Below are 15,983 nucleotides of genomic sequence, written 5' to 3' on the forward strand. Positions count from 1 at the left end.
GGATTGACCTAAAAATCCATCTGGTCATCAATGTCCTTTAGGGAAGGAAATCATCCATCCTCACCTGATCTGGCCTATATGTGACTGTAGACCCACAGCAATGTGGTTGACTCTTAACTACCCTCTGAAATGGCCTAGGAAGCCACTCATTTGTAACAAACCGCTACAAAGAAATATCGTGGATTGAAGTGGTTCAAGAACCTTCTCAAGGGCAATTAGGGATGGGCAATAAATGCTGGCCTTGCCAGCAATGCCCACATTCCAGGAATGAATAAAAAACCTGAACGTTTCTTGAGCGTCACTATTATATGATACTTCATAGAATCATAGAATGATACAGCACAGAAGGAGGCCATTCAGTCTATCGTGCCCATACCAGCTCTTGGAAAGTGCTATCCAATTAGTCCTACTCCCCAGCTCTTTCCCCATAGCCCTGCAAATTTTTAGTAATTAAAGCACTGATACGATGAGCCGAATGGCCTCCTTCTGTGCTGTATCATTCTACGAAAGCCAACCAGCAAAATATTTCAGAATTTATTCAACAAAACGTTTTAAATGGATGGCAGAACCCCTCAGTTACCTGAAAGATTATTCTGGCCTTTTCCTTGGAAGAACCACCTTAGAGGGTAGTTAGTCAACTGGCGAGTGAAGGGGAAGCTTGGAAGGATAATAAACCATTTCACAAGAGAAGGTCCGCAATTCAAGTATTTTTTTAAATGCTCCATTATCTAATTCTTATCTCTGCCCACGTAATAGTTTGTAACACAATCATTTACACTCCGTGCCGTCCAATGTGTAAATAAAAAGTCAATGAGCCTAAAATTCCGGTCAGCGGCTTCCTTCAGAGGAACATCTCCGACCCAAAACTTCTCTAAAAGTATTTGGTGGTCCCGGAGGCGCCTTTGATTCTGGTCGGCTTCACAGCGCATCCACGTCTTGGAGATACGGACGCAGAAGCTGGAATCACGTGGGACTGGACCACCAATCACTGTACAGTATTCTCATTGATAATAATGGGAACTCTGTATCTTCGAGTTCCTATTACTATCAATGAGAATATCCCCAACACATGCAAACACAACATTAAAAAATAAAAAAACACCTCACATAATTAACATTAATTAAAATTAATTAAATGTTTTAGAAAAAATATATATTTTTGGAATTTTTTTAAGTGTTTTAATAGGGTTTAAAATAAATTTACCTTAGTGGACAGAGTTTTTAACATAAAAATGTGTTTTAAAATGTTATTTTTATATGTTTTAAAACTCTTACGCTGGTAAAAGTAGGCATTCGCTTATTTTTACCAGGCGCAAGAGTTTGAAGGACATTCGCTGGGCAAGAGTTGGGCAAATAGCCCAATCTTGCTCGTGCGAATGTCCTTCTCCCGGGGATGCAAAGGATCCGCCAAGAGAAATCTTGACAGATCGTAAAAGCCAGTTTTCGGCGCATGCACATCTCGCCCCAAAAATTGGATTTTGTGAGCCCGTACGGACCCGACAAGGCCGGAATTTCAGGGCCAATATTCACTTCTCGAACAGGATATATAAACTGGAGACAGAAACTTGTTTTGGAAACTGAATTTCTTCTTTCGGCAACCTCATATTCCTTTAGCTCATCGAATAATACATTTCAGTTTCGAACCTTACAAAGGGTCTGCGGTTAGCAACGCTACCGCTAAGCTGCATGCATGCATGGCCGCGCAGTAATCTGCAATGTTCCGCGCAGGCCGCTCACAAGTTTTGCCATTTGAAATACTGCGCATGCGCAAAAATTTAAAGGGACCACACATTGAAATAAACAGGCTGCACACACAAAGACAATTTAAATGGAACATTGGATTTGAATTTTCTGAATCACTATTTTATCCCTTTAACCCTTAGCCTACAGGTGCTTTTTAAAATTTCCTCTTAATATTGTTCCAGGTACTTTTTTATTAATAGTTTCAAGTAAATATTACCGGTGATGACAACTGTAAGGGAAAATGTCAGCAGTATAACTAACAAGATGTACATCTAATGTGCAAGAGGACTGTTTCACCCCTGAGTATTTAGCTCGCAGTCTGAGCACATTCTCCAGAGTGAGTTGGTGCCTCCAGTCAGGAAGCTGCAGAAACATTATTACTGGAAAGATGTGTGCTAATTTTCAAAGAGCAAGACTGATTTATGAAGAATAATTGCCCAGTTGTAGTGGAATAATGCTTATTGTACTGACCTCCCCGAGCAGCACACAAACGTACACACATATTTTAAAGGAATTTAGCTTCCAACAACTCGTGAGATCTTAGTTATAGTCTGGTGAAGCGAGGAGAAAAGTGTGTGTGTATGTGCATATGTGTATGTGTGTGTGTGTGTATGAGTGTGCGTGTATGGGTGTGTGTGTGTGTGTGCATGAGTGTGTGTGTGTGTGTGTGTGTGTGTGTGTGTATATATATGTGTGTATTTGCATATGTGTGTGCATGAGTGTGTGTGTGTGCTTGAGTGTGTGTGTGTGTCTGAGTGTGTGTGCATGACTGTGTGTATGTAAATGTGTGTATAAATATATGAGTGTGTGTAAATATGTATATGTGTGTGTGTATTCTGGGGAACATTCTTTTAATCAAAAGATTGGGAAGAATGAACACAAGAGCAATAAAGCAGGAGACTATCACATTAACTTTAATCCATGAGGTAACAGCAAAATTCTAACAAGGATTCTTTCCATGCTAAAATTAAAAGATAAAATGCTGGGAATACTCGGCAGGTCAGGCAGCATCTGTGGAGAGAGAAATAGAGTTAGCATTTCAGGTTAGTGACCTTTTGCCAGAACTGGAAAAGATTAGAGATGTAATAGGATTTTCCAACAATGGACGAGGGTAGGGCAGGAAAGAACAAAAGGGAAGATCTGTGATAGGGTGAAAGGCAGGAGAGATTAAGAGACAAAGGGATGATGGTGCAAGGCAAGTAAAGAAACATAAGATGAGTCTTGAGGAGATGTAAATGGTAATGGCAGAATCATAAACAGCTGCTGTCTGAAAAAAATAGGTCAATGTTTATGATTGAAGGCTGTAAAGGGCCTAATTGAAAGTTGAGGTGCTGTTCCTCGAGCTTACATTGAGCTTCAGTGGAACAGTTTGGAGACCGAAGACAGAGAGGTCAGAGTGGAAGTGGAGCGGGGAATTAAAGTGACAGGCCACTGGAAGCTCAGGGTCAAACTTACGGACTGAATGGGGGTGTTCTGCAAAGTGATGACTCAATCCGCGTTTGGTCTCCCCAAAGTAGAGAAGACCACATCATGAGCAACGAATACAGTATACTGAATGGAAAGAAGTATAAGTAAATCGCTGTTTCACCTGGAAGGAGTATTTGGGAGAGTGGGAAGGGAGGAGGTAAAAGAGCAGGTGTTGTATCTCCTGTGCTTGCACGGGAAGGTGCCATGGGAAGGAGAGGGGCTGCTGGGGGTGACTGCAGAATGGACCAGCGTGTTGCGGAGGGAGCAGTCCCTTCAGAATGCTGAGGGGAAGGGGAGGGAAAGATGTGATTGGTGGTGGGATCATGCTGGAGGTGGCGGAAATGTTGAATGTGAAGGTTGGTGGAGTGGACAAGGTGAGAAAAAGGAGAATCCTATCGTGGTTCTGGGAGGGAGGGAGAAGAGGTGAGAGCAGAAGTGTGGGAAATGGGATAGACACGGTCGAGGGCCATGTCAACCATGGTGGAGGGGGATCCTCAGTTGAGGAAAGGGGAAGACATATCAGAAGCAATGGTATAGAAAGGCCATCGTCAGAACAGATGCGACAGAGAAACTGGGAGAATGGAATGGAGTCCTTACAGAATGTGGGGTGGGAGGAAGTGTAGTCCAGGTAGCTGTGGGAGTCCATGGGTTTAGAATGGATACTGGTCGAAAGCCTATCCCCAGAAATGGAGACAGAGAAGTCGAGGAAGGGAAGGGAAGAGTCAGAGATGGATCATGTGAAGGTGAGGGAAGGGTGGAAATTGGAAGCAAAGTTTATGACATTTTCTACTTCAGGGTGAGAGCAAGAAACGGCACCAATATAGTCATCAATGAACTGGAAAAAGAGGTGAGGGAGTGGACCCAAGTAGGATTGGAACAAAGAATGTTCCACATATCCCACGAAAAGGCAGGCATAGCTAGGATCTATGCGGGTTCCCATAGCAACACCTTTAATTTGGAGAAAATGAGTGGAGTTAAAGGAGAAGTTGTTCAATGTGAGAACAAGTTCAGCCAGGCGGAGGAGGGTAGTGGTGGATGAGGACTGGTTGGGCCTCTGCTCGACGAAGAAGTGGAGCGCCCTCAGGCCATCCTGGTGGGGGATGGATTGGATGTCCATAGTGAAAAGGAGACGGTTGGGGCAAGGAAACTGGAAACTGTTAAAGTAGTGGAGGGCATCGGAAGAGATGTGGATTTGGGTGGGAAGAGACTGGACATGGGCAGAAAAAAATAGAATCGGGATAGGAAAAAACAGGCTGAAATGATGAGCCTACCAGGGCAGTCCTGTTTGTAGATCTTGGGAAGGAGGTAGAAGTGGGCTATGAGGGGTTTGGGGTCAATGAGGTTGGAGGCCGAGGAGGATCGATTTCTAGAGGAAATGAGTTCAGTAACAGTCTGGGAAATGGTGGCTTGATGTTCGGTAGTGGGGTCATGGTCCAGGGGGAGGTTAGGAGGAGGTTCCAGGTAGTTGGCATTCAGCCTCTGCAAAGTTGAGATCAGTTCGCCAAATAACAACACCACCACCCTTGTCAATAGGTTTACACAGAAATATAGAAACACAGAAAATAGGTGCCGGAGTAGGCCATTTGGCCCTTCGAGCCATGGCTGATCATTCCCTCAATACCCATTTCCTGCTTTCTCTCCATACCCACTGATCCCTTTAGCCGTAAGGGCCATATCTAACTCCCTCTTGAATATATCCAATGAACTGGCATCAACAACTCTCTGCGGCAGGGAATTCTACAGGTTAACAACTCTTTGAGTGAAGAAGTTTCTCCTCATCTCAGTCCTAAATGGCCTACCCCTTATCCTAAGACTATGTCCCCTGGTTCTGGACTTTCCCAACATCAGGAACATTCTTCCCACATCTAACGTGTCCAGTCCCGTCAGAATCTTATACATTTCTATGAGATGCCCTCTCATCCTGCTAAACTCCAGTGAATAAAGGCCCAGTTGATTCAGTCTCTCCTCATATGACAGTCCAGCCATCCCAGGAATCGGTCTGGTGAACCTTCACTGCACTCCCTCAATAGCAAGAATGTCCTTCCTCAGATTAGGAGACCAAAACTGAACACAATATTCCAGGTGAGGCCTCACTAAGGCCCTGTACAACTGCAGTAAGACCTTCCTGTTCCTAAACTCAAATCCCCTAGCTATGAAGGCCAACATACCATTTGCCTTTTTCACCACCTGCTGTACCTGCATGCCAACTTTCAGTGACTGATGAACCATGACATCCAGGTCTCGTTACACCTCCCCTTTTCCTAATCTGCCGCCATTCAGATAATATTCTGCCTTCGTGTTTTTGCCCCCAAAATGGAAAACCCCACAAATGCTCTGCTATTTCATCCTTAATGATTGATTCCAACATTTTCCCCACTACTGATGTCAGGCTAACCGGTCTATAATTACCCGTTTTCTCTCTCCCTCCTTTTTTAAAAAGTGGTGTTACATTAGCTACCCTCCAGTCCATAGGGACTGATCCAGAGTCAATAGACTGTTGGAAAATGATCACCAATGCATCCACTATTTCTAGGGCCAATTCCTTAAGTACTCTGGGATGCAGACTATCAGGCCCCAGGAATTTATCGGCCTTCAATCCCATCAATTTCCCTAACACAATTTCCCGCCTAATAAGGATATCCTTCAGTTCCTCCTTCTCACTAGATCCACTGTCCCCTAGAACATTCAGAAGGTTATTTGTGTCTTCCTTCGTGAAGACAGAACCGAAGTATTTGTTCAGTTGGTCTGCCATTTCTTTGTTCCCCATTATAAATTCAGCTGAATCCGACTGCAAGGGACCTAGGTTTGTCATCACTAATCTTTTTCTCCTCACATATTTATAGAAGCTTTTGCAGTCAGTTTTTATGTTCCCTGCACTGGGATTCATCTCCAGAGCAAGAGAATTGCAAAGCAGAGATGCCACGCCAAACGCATAGTTTACAGAGGGTGGAAGTGGGAGGCCTGCCAGGCGAGGATTAGAATGGTCGAGTCTGGATGTACAAAGGCATGGATGAGCGTTTCAGCAGCAGATGGGTTGAGGCAGGGGCACAAAGGAAGGTGGAAGTAGGCAGCCTTGTACTCTATTTTCACCCTCTTAATTAAACCCTTAGTCCTCCTCTGTTGAATTCCAAATTTCTCCCAGTCCTCAGGTTTGTTGCTTTTTCTAGCCAATTTATATGCCTCTTCCTTGGTTTTAACACTATCCTTAATTTCACTTGTTAGCCATGGTTGAGCCACCTTCCCAGTTTTATTTTTACTCCAGACAGGGATGTACAATTGCTGAAGTTCATCCATGTGATCTTTAAATGTTTGCCATTGCTTATCCACCGTCAACCCTTTAAGTATTCTTTGCCAGTCTATTCTAGCCAATTTACCCCTCATACCGTCGAAGTTACCTTTCCTTAAGTTCAGGACCCTAGTTTCCAAATTAACTGTGTCACTCTCCATCTTAATAAAGAATTCTACCATATTATGGTCACTCTTCCCCAAGGGGCCTCGCACAACCTTGCACAGGTTTAATGACAATGTTGGGGTTAGATCTGAGCGAGCGGAGTGCTGAAAGTTCAGAGCGAGTTGGAGTGAATGAGGGGAGCAGAGAAATTGAGATGGCTGATGACACGCCAGCAGTTCCCAATGAAAAGATCTAGAGAGGGTAAGAGGCCAGAGGGAGGGGTACAGGTGGAACAAGAATTCTGACGATGGGAGAAAGAGTTTGATGTGCCGGGGCGACGGGTGGGGGGAAGACTCCTGGCCAAAGAAATGAGCGTGGAGGTGAAGACGACACCTTTATATTGTACTTATTAACATCCATTTTCAATTATTACATTGATATCGCTCAGTTTTTCATGACAAACCCGGTGCAGAAAACAGGTTCAGAAAATGAATGCTGCATATCGAAAATAAGCTGTAACTGGTTAAAACATGTCTTCTGTTCATTTGCTTTTCACGCACCTTCCTTTATAGAATGGATTAAGGATTAGATTTGGAAACCTAGACTGGACTGTGATGAATGGTCCTGCACCAGAAATGTTGGTCTCCGCACACGCTTACTGACCTGCTGCGTCTCTCCAACATTTTGCACATTTTTTTTACTCCACATTCTTTGCTCCGAGAATGGAGCGAGTTGGAGATGTGTGCAGGGTCCTGCTTCCTCACCACATCTTGAGAAGATAATGGGCCGAAAATTGTGACCTCGCCGGGTGTGTACGATGTGCACACCCACCCGAAGAGGCCTTGCAAATGTTGCTTCTCAGCACGCGATGCACATGCGCCGAAAACCAGCTTTTGCAATCTGTCAAAACATCTTTTGACCTATCGCACGCATCCCAGGGAGAAGGACATCCTTGGGGAAGAGACTGGGCTATTTGCCGAACTCTTGTCCAGCAAGTGTCCTTCAAACTCTTAAGCCTGGTAAAAGCAAGCCCTTAGCCTACTTTTACCAACGTAAGAGTTTTAAAACATAGAAAATTTAAATTCAATCACTAATATTTATATTACAAACCCTGTCCATTAAGGTAAGTTTATTTTTAACCCTATTAAAACACTAAGAGCAAACGTCTGCTGTTGCCGGAGTGTTCTTTTAATGAGGGGCAACTTGTCACATTCATCGGGGTCATGCACTGGGAGCGAATGGCTGAATGAATGAATGCCCAGTGATGATGCTTGGAGCTCAATGCAGGACTACCAGGATTCAGGCTGTTTAGTACCTCACAGAGGCCGAGGAAGGAATGTGGGAAGAGGGGAGATAAAAGGCAGAATACTGCAGAAGCGAAAAAAGATTCTCAAATAACTCAGACTTGCTGCAGTCTGGATAGCTAACTTTCTCAAGTAAAGTTACCCGAGAAATCAGCACAGGGATCTGGTGTGACCTTCTCATCAGCGACACTCAAAAAATAAATCATTTCTTCTTGTTGGAATTTTCTCATTAAACTTCATTCGCAATATCCTGTGAATCATTAAAAACAATAGGATTTATGATTGTTTGAAAGTTTATTTTTCCAAACAAAAGCAACTTTTCAGGTGTTACTGTTTTTGTTTGTTTTCTGTGGGTTGTTTTGAATCCAATTCCATTCTTTCTGATATTTCTCTGAGGGGACATTTTAGTTTTTTTTCACTGATACACTGGGAGAAAGTAACCGCACACCTGTTAACAGTGACAATTCTTCTCAGTATTTCACAAAGATGAAACATTTTGGGGTATAAACCCCTGGTTTAAAAAAATCGTTATTTTAAAAGGGGCTTATGACAGCAAAGAACTTTGATTAACATCCTCCACATAAAGCAATATATACAGGAGAGAAGGTAAGAATGAGAGATTGTCAAGAATGCAGCTTGTAGAGAGCTAAAAGGGGAACGATGTATGAGACATGTAAGCTTTCTGTGTACTCTTTTAAATGATGTAAATTTCAATCTAAAATGATGCTTTATCTGAATGAGAATCAAATCAACTGCTTCATTAAGTGTCAGGCTTTTCTGGAACCTTGTATGGCACAGAATAAAAGAGCTGCAGTTACAATTGTGTTATTCAGGGTTTAAAGTGAGTCATGAGAAGTTGAGGATTGAAGGAACTGGAAAGATGGGAGGTCTCTAAACCAAGACATCTGATCTCAAAAATGGCACAAAACTTTACTTTAGTTTTACAGTCATGTGAGATGTTTTCAGTAACTAATGCTTTAAGCTTTCAATTCTTTAAATGGAGCTAACTGTATAGTAAATAAATGCTCAAGGAAGGATCTTATAATAAAATAAATACCTCTCAATAGGTAAGTTTATACTTTTTTTGTATGTTTTAAAAAAATCACTTATCATTTTCCAATTGAAGTTGCTGCCATTGCAGTTTCTTAACCTAGATAAGGCAAATAAAGGACGAGAAGCATTTGTTCAAGGTACTACTTCATTTTATACTACAAAAGGAGGGGAGGAATGAACAAAAGGAAAGATCTGTGATAGGGTGAAGGGAAGGAGAGATTAAATGACACAAGGGATGATGGTGCAAGGTAATGGGGACATAATGAGACAAGTAACGAAACAAAAGATGGGTCTGGAGGAGCTGCAAATGGCAACAGCAGTATCATTACCAGCACCTGCTCTCTGAAAAAATGGGAGTGTGGTTATGGTCTGAAATTGTTGAACTCAATGTTGAGTCTGAAAGGTTGTAAAGTGCCATAACCTTTTCTGCTGCAGGGAGATTAACGTCAATTTCTCTAGTGTCTCCACATAACGAAAGTATTTCATCCCTGGTACCATTGAGGGGCTAGACTTTCCAGTACGATTGTTGTCGCCCCAAAATGGGCAATATTTCAGCCTTAGTGTTTTTTAAATTTTTCAGGATCGTTGGAATATCACCTATTTTGAAGACCGCTAGCTTCATCCTTTTCATTTGGGCGGTAGCTTTAACAATGTGAAATGGGCCTTAGCAAGGTATTCAGTCATGCAAGGCTGACAGCCATAGCAACAACCATTTTGTGCATGCGCATTTTTTTTAGCAAAGAACTTTTCCCGCAATTCGGGAGTTCTAAGGTCATCTGCGCATGCTCAGAAGACTGAAAGAGAGAGAGAGAGAGAAGGAGAGAAAATGAAGCTGTCTGTAGAGGGTAAAAAATGTCGAGTGATAGTAACATGCAGCAGGAGCTGTCAGGGAGAAGGAGGGCAAAAGCCTTCTCTGATGAGGCCAATGATGCCCTCGTTAATGAGGCAGAAAATCGCTGAGGCCAATTAACCCGGAGTAGGCGTGGGAAACCTCCCCCCTGCACGTATCAAAAAATATGGGGTGATATCGCTGCTGTAGTCTCATCAGTGGCCCATGATAGGCATGAGGCAGACCAGTGCCGCAAGCGGTGGAACAGTCTGGTTGCATCGGCAAGAGTAAGTATTAAATGATTACATTTTAAATTGTAATAATGCTGGGTAATCTTAGGTAGTTTCCCTGCTAAGATTTGGATTGGGGTCGGAACCTGCACCCCTTTAAGTCTAATTTTGCTGAGGTGCCTTACAATTAATCAGCAGTATTAATTATTATTATTTAAGGAATGACTGGAAACAGACAAACCACAAACATTCGGCAGTTCTACCACTTTAGTTTGGAAGGAGAATTCTTGTGTGCTGTGAGCAAGTCTTTAACTTGGGCACTGTCTCCTTTTGGGTTATGTTGGTGGATGGGACACGACTGAGCACTGAGGGGTACATTGACCTTTACCCAGACTGTGTGAGTCTCTCTGGCTGCTGTCACTCACACAGTGACCCAGCCTGGACTGGGGGAGAGCTGCCCTGGCTCACTGTCTGCCCTGGGACATTTTGGGACATTAGCTCCAGCCGCATGGAGATCTCCTTGCACAGCCCATAGACACGGCGCCCCCTACCATGACAGTCCTGTCATTGCCGAGCTCACCAGCGGTCCTGATTCCTCCCCCTGGCGGATCTCCATCGATTCAAATAAACCGCCTACCTCCTCTCAGGCGCCGAATGGCACAACCCATGGATGGGGCCTTTCCTGGAGATTGTACGCGAGATGTTTGCTGTCAAGCATTAGTTTATAAACATGATCTTATTAAATATTTTCTCTGAATGTAGATGTTATAACCATGCATCCATCATAGATACAAACCGTATTAGCATATAACGTTAATGTTAATAATGAATAGAATGTGGGGTGACTAATTGTGGATTACAATATCTGGTGTGTTTCCGTAATAGTACCTAGTCAATTAGCTTATGCCATGCTCTTGTCACGTTTGCAGAGGAAGATATTTAAGAATCATGCTGAGCAGAGGAGGACCAGAGGAGGGCCTGCTGAGCTGCACCCTCTGACGGACCTGGAAGAACGAGCCGCAGCATTAATGTGCACCCACAATCATTCTGCCACTCGTGGTGGTGCAGATCCCATTGTTGCACCACGTGAGTAATGTGTAAAGCAGTGGTAATCCAGTGGTAATTTAAAGTAATTTAATGGCATTTGATTATTATATATGAATGATGTAATGTTATGCATGCAGTTTCTGTACTCTCATGTTAATCATATGTAATGTCTCTCATTCACATTTATTGCAGTACTGTTGCTCCTCGTACATATGCCAGCGCAGCACAAGCATTCTCATTTCTCCCCTTCTCTTCTAATAAATTCAATTATGTTTTCCAGCTCCCCAGATTCCCCAGGTGCAAAGGGAGGTCCCTGCACCAACATCTGGACTGCTGCAAGTCGTTATCACCACGGGTGAAGAACACGAAAGTGAGGAGGAGGAAGAAGCAAAGCCTGAATTGTCATCTGTGGTACCTGTGGTCACATCATCATCAATAGATGAAGTAGCGGGGCCAAGTGGCTTGTAGCAGACCACTCCAAGGCGTCCAGTGTCCATGCTGACCCCGCGGAGGTTGAGTCGGCAAGGTAGGTACGCGCTGTGACGGGCAGATGTAAATAAGGACATGGTGTCACTGTAAAGGGCGAGCGTTGACATAGGTTGAGAGTTCCTCCAGATTCTTGGTGGGTTGACCGGCAACATTGCCAACTGTCTGCGTGAATAACGGAGGGCATGGAGCAGATAGATGCAGCAATGGGGCGAATTGCTCCCTACACCTTGGGGAAGTTTGCTATTCTCGAGAAACCCAAAGTCCTCTTAGTCTGTGCCTCCCTGGTCATAGGGAAGTTTATTAAGTCCATCCTGTGTGCATAAAGGGCTTCAGTCACCTGTCGAATGCTGAGAGATACTGCAAATGTCACCAGCTGAGGCCTGAAAGGAGCCCGATGCATAGAAGGAAAGTGCCTCAATAATCTTAGCCTCAATGGACAGTGCAGTCCTGATGGTGCTGATAGGCTGCAGATTTCCCTTAATTAGTTGGCCTATCTCACTGATGACCTCCTTTCGGAATCACAGCCTTCTAACCCACGTGTTATCGGACAAGCCAGGTATGATCACTTATCCCTGCAAATGCAATGGGTGCAACATCTCCTCCTCCTCAGCAGTCTGCCACCTCTTTGATTGGGCACATAATGCTCTTCAATAAACCTTCTCCCATCTCTATTCTGCAACATGTGATTAGTCACTGAGTGTAACGTAGCCAAGTTTGCTGACGATACAAAGTTGGGAGGAAAAGCAAATTTGTGAGGAAGACAGAAAAAATCTGCAAAAGGACACAGACAGGCTAAGTGAGTGCGCAAAAATTTGGCAGATGGAGTATAATGTTGGAAAGTGTGAGGTCATGTACTTTGACAGAAAAAAATCAAAGAGCAAATTATTATTAAAATGGAGAAAGATTGCAAAGTGCTGCAGTAGAGCGCGACCTGGGGGTACTTGTGCATGAAACATAAGAACATAAGAATTAGGAACAGGAGTAGGCCATCTAGCCCCTCGAGCCTGCTCCGCCATTCAACAAGATCATGGCTGATCTAGCCGTGGACTCAGCTCCATTCTTTGCTGTCGGTTAAAATTTTCCCAATCTTCTATTTTCCCACTAACCTTGGCCACCTTATACGCATTGGTTTTTAATTTGATACTCTCCTTTATTTCCTTGGTTATCCACAGCTGGTTATCCCTTCTCTTACCGCCCTTCTTTTTCACTGGAATATATTTTTGTTGAGCACTATGAAAGAGCTCCTTAAAAGTCCTCCACTGTTCCTCAATTGTGCCACCGTTTAGTCTGTGTTTCCAGTCTACTTTAGCCAACTCTGCCTTCATCCCACTGTAGTCCCCTTTGTTTAAGCATAGGACGCTGGTTTGAGACACTACTTCCTCACCCTCAATCTGTATTACAAATTCAACCATACTGTGATCACTCATTCCGAGAGGATCTTTTACTAGGAGATCGTTTATTATTCCTGTCTCATTACACAGGACCAGATCTAAGATCGCTTGCTCCCTTATAGGTTCTGTAACATACTGTTCTAAGAAACAATCCCGTATGCATTCTATGAATTCCTCCTCCAGGCTACCCCGTGCAATTTGATTTGACCAATTGATATGTAGGTTAAAATCCCCCATGATTACTGCCGTTCCTTTTTCACATGCCTCCATTATTCCCTTGATTATTGCCTGCCCCACCGTGAAGTTATTATTTGGGGGCCTATAAACTACGCCCACCAGTGACTTTTTCCCCTTACTATCCCTAATCTCCACCCACAATGATTCAACATTTTGTTTATTAGAGCCAATATCATCTCTCACAACTGCCCTGATATCATCCTTTATTAACAGAGCTACCCCACCTCCTTTCCCTTCTTGTCTATCTTTCCGAATCGTCAGATACCCCTGTATGTTTAATTCCCAGTCTTGGCCCCCCTGCAACCATGTTTCTGTAATGGCCACCAAATCATACCCATTTGTAATGATTTGTGCCGTCAACTCATTTACTTTATTTCGAATGCTGCGTGCGTTTAGGTGGAGTGTTTTAATACTAGTTTTTAAACCATGATTTTTAGTTTTGACAAAAGGATAGTATGCAGGTACAGCAAGTGATCAGGAAGGCCAATGGAATCCTGGCCTTTATTGCAAAGGGGATGGAGTATAAAAGCAAGGAAGTCTTGTTACAGCTATACAGGGTATTGGTGAGGCCACACCTGGAATACTGCGTGCAGTTTTGGTTTCCATATTTACAAAAGGATATACTTGCTTTGGAGGCAGTTTAGAGAAGGTTCACTAGGTTAATTCTGGAGATGAGGGGGTTGACTTATGAGGAAAGATTGAGTAAGTTGGGCCTCTACTCATTGGAATTCAGAACAATGAGAGGTGCTCTTATCAAAACGTGTAAGATTATAAGGGGGCTTGACAAGGTGGATGCAGAGAGACTGATGGGGGAGACTAGAACTAGAGGGCATGATCTTAGAATAATGGGCCACCCATTTAAAACTGAGATGAGGAGAAATTTCTTCTCTCATAGACAGTTTCTTAAACGATAGGGGATAAGGGGTTATGGGGAGCAGGCAGGGAAGTGGAGCTGAGTCCATGATCAGATCAGCCATGATCTTATTGAATGACTGAGCAGGCTCGAGAGGCCGTAATGCCTACTCCTGTTCCTATTTCTTATGTTCTTATGTTGTTATGTTCTTATGTCACCAATATTGGTTGAGAAATTATAGACCACATCACTATAAATCACTATAAATGCGTTTAATTTGTCTTCAACCAGTACAAATGTGATTGGACAAGAGTCAAAAATGCCCTTAAAATCACGATCTTAAACGCCCTTAAGGTCCTTCATGTTGCAAAATGGCATCGTAGACCGAGTTAACGTCAAGTGATTGCAGCTTTTCTTCAGCGTTTTTTTGGGCCAGTGATCATTTGGGCGAATTATGGGCGAAATGCCAAAAGTAGCGCTCGGTAATCATCTGGGCGACAATCGGGCGCAAGTTTCCATTGTATCCAGTATTCTCGGCCTTGCACAAGGATGACATCATATATATTTTTTTAATTAGGCCGGGTGATGCGGCTATTCCTGTATGGCAAAAGTTGCGCCAGCGATAAATGGGCTACAATTGGGCGCTAGCTTCTATTTTTCATCAAAAATGGATGATAGCCTGAATCTCAGCGCTTATATGGGCACTAAATTGGTGATGATGTGCCGAAAGTCTAGTCCATTATAAAGTTCCTCTGCACTCTCTCTAAGGCCTTGACTGCCTTCCTAAAGTGTGGTGCTCAGCATTGGCCAATGTACTCCAGCTGGGGCCTAAACAGTGATTGACAAAGGTTTAGCATCACTTGTACTCTGTGCAGCAGTGGGGGATCCAATTAAGCTCATTATGACCTTGATTGCTCTAAACACTTGTCACCTGCAGAAAGCTCAATGTACCTTCCAATTGTAGTAAGCAACAGTTTCTGAGCTTAGAAAGTGAATAGCTGTGAGGTGGAGGTTTGTCTCGCACTTTCCAAGCTGAGAAACTGTTTATTACTGCATTTGGAAGGCAGATTGATCTTTATGCAGGTTACAAGTGTTTGGAGCAAACTCTCTATCCAGTGTCACCTCACTGGAACCACCTCTCTCGCCATTGACAGATCGCTTCTGTCATCTAAACTTCACCTGCCATCTATTACATTAGTATCGGTACCCTTTATACTCTCTCACCTTGTCCTCAGAATTCCACCACGATCAGCCCCAACATTAGCATCACCAGGCACATCAGCAGCACCAACTTCTCCGCAATCAACTGATGCTGCACAGGACACAGGACATCAGCCCCTGACCACATTGCTGCCCGGGCCACCAGGGATGGCCTAACTTTGGACAGATTTACTTCACTTGATGCTGTGCACCCTGACCACCACATGATGAGCCTGGTTGGCATAAAGCAACCCTACAATGTCCAAGCTATTCCTTTCACACTCATCACCAATGCAGCGGGTACCGTTATGTTTCATCGTTCACTACAACTCACTAACCCCCTTCCGAAGTTGCACACAAATCTGTCCAAGAACATAAAGTGTTAAAAATTAGGGGCTGAACTTTCCATTTAGATCGTTAGGGTCCAAAAAATGGGCGCTGTTCCAGCCTAAGCAATGTTTCAGCTTTCAGGATCGCTGGAAGATCGCCCATTTTTCGGATCGCAACTTTCGGTATTTTTTTTCCCGGCAATAGCCCAGCGATAGCTCAGCAATGTGGACTGGGCCTTAGTGATGCAAAATAAGCCCCAGCAATGTGGAAGGCAAGGCGTCCCTTGCAACGGCCTTCTGCGCATGCGGCTTTTTTTTTGCAAAGAAGTTTTCCCGTGATTCGGGAGGTCAGGGGTCATCCAGACATGCACAGAAGCTAAGGTGAGTGAGGGAGAGAGAGAGAGAGAGAAAGCAGTTAGA

The sequence above is a fragment of the Pristiophorus japonicus genome, chromosome 1, assembly GCF_044704955.1.
Source record: "Pristiophorus japonicus isolate sPriJap1 chromosome 1, sPriJap1.hap1, whole genome shotgun sequence".
NCBI lineage: Eukaryota > Metazoa > Chordata > Chondrichthyes > Pristiophoridae > Pristiophorus > Pristiophorus japonicus.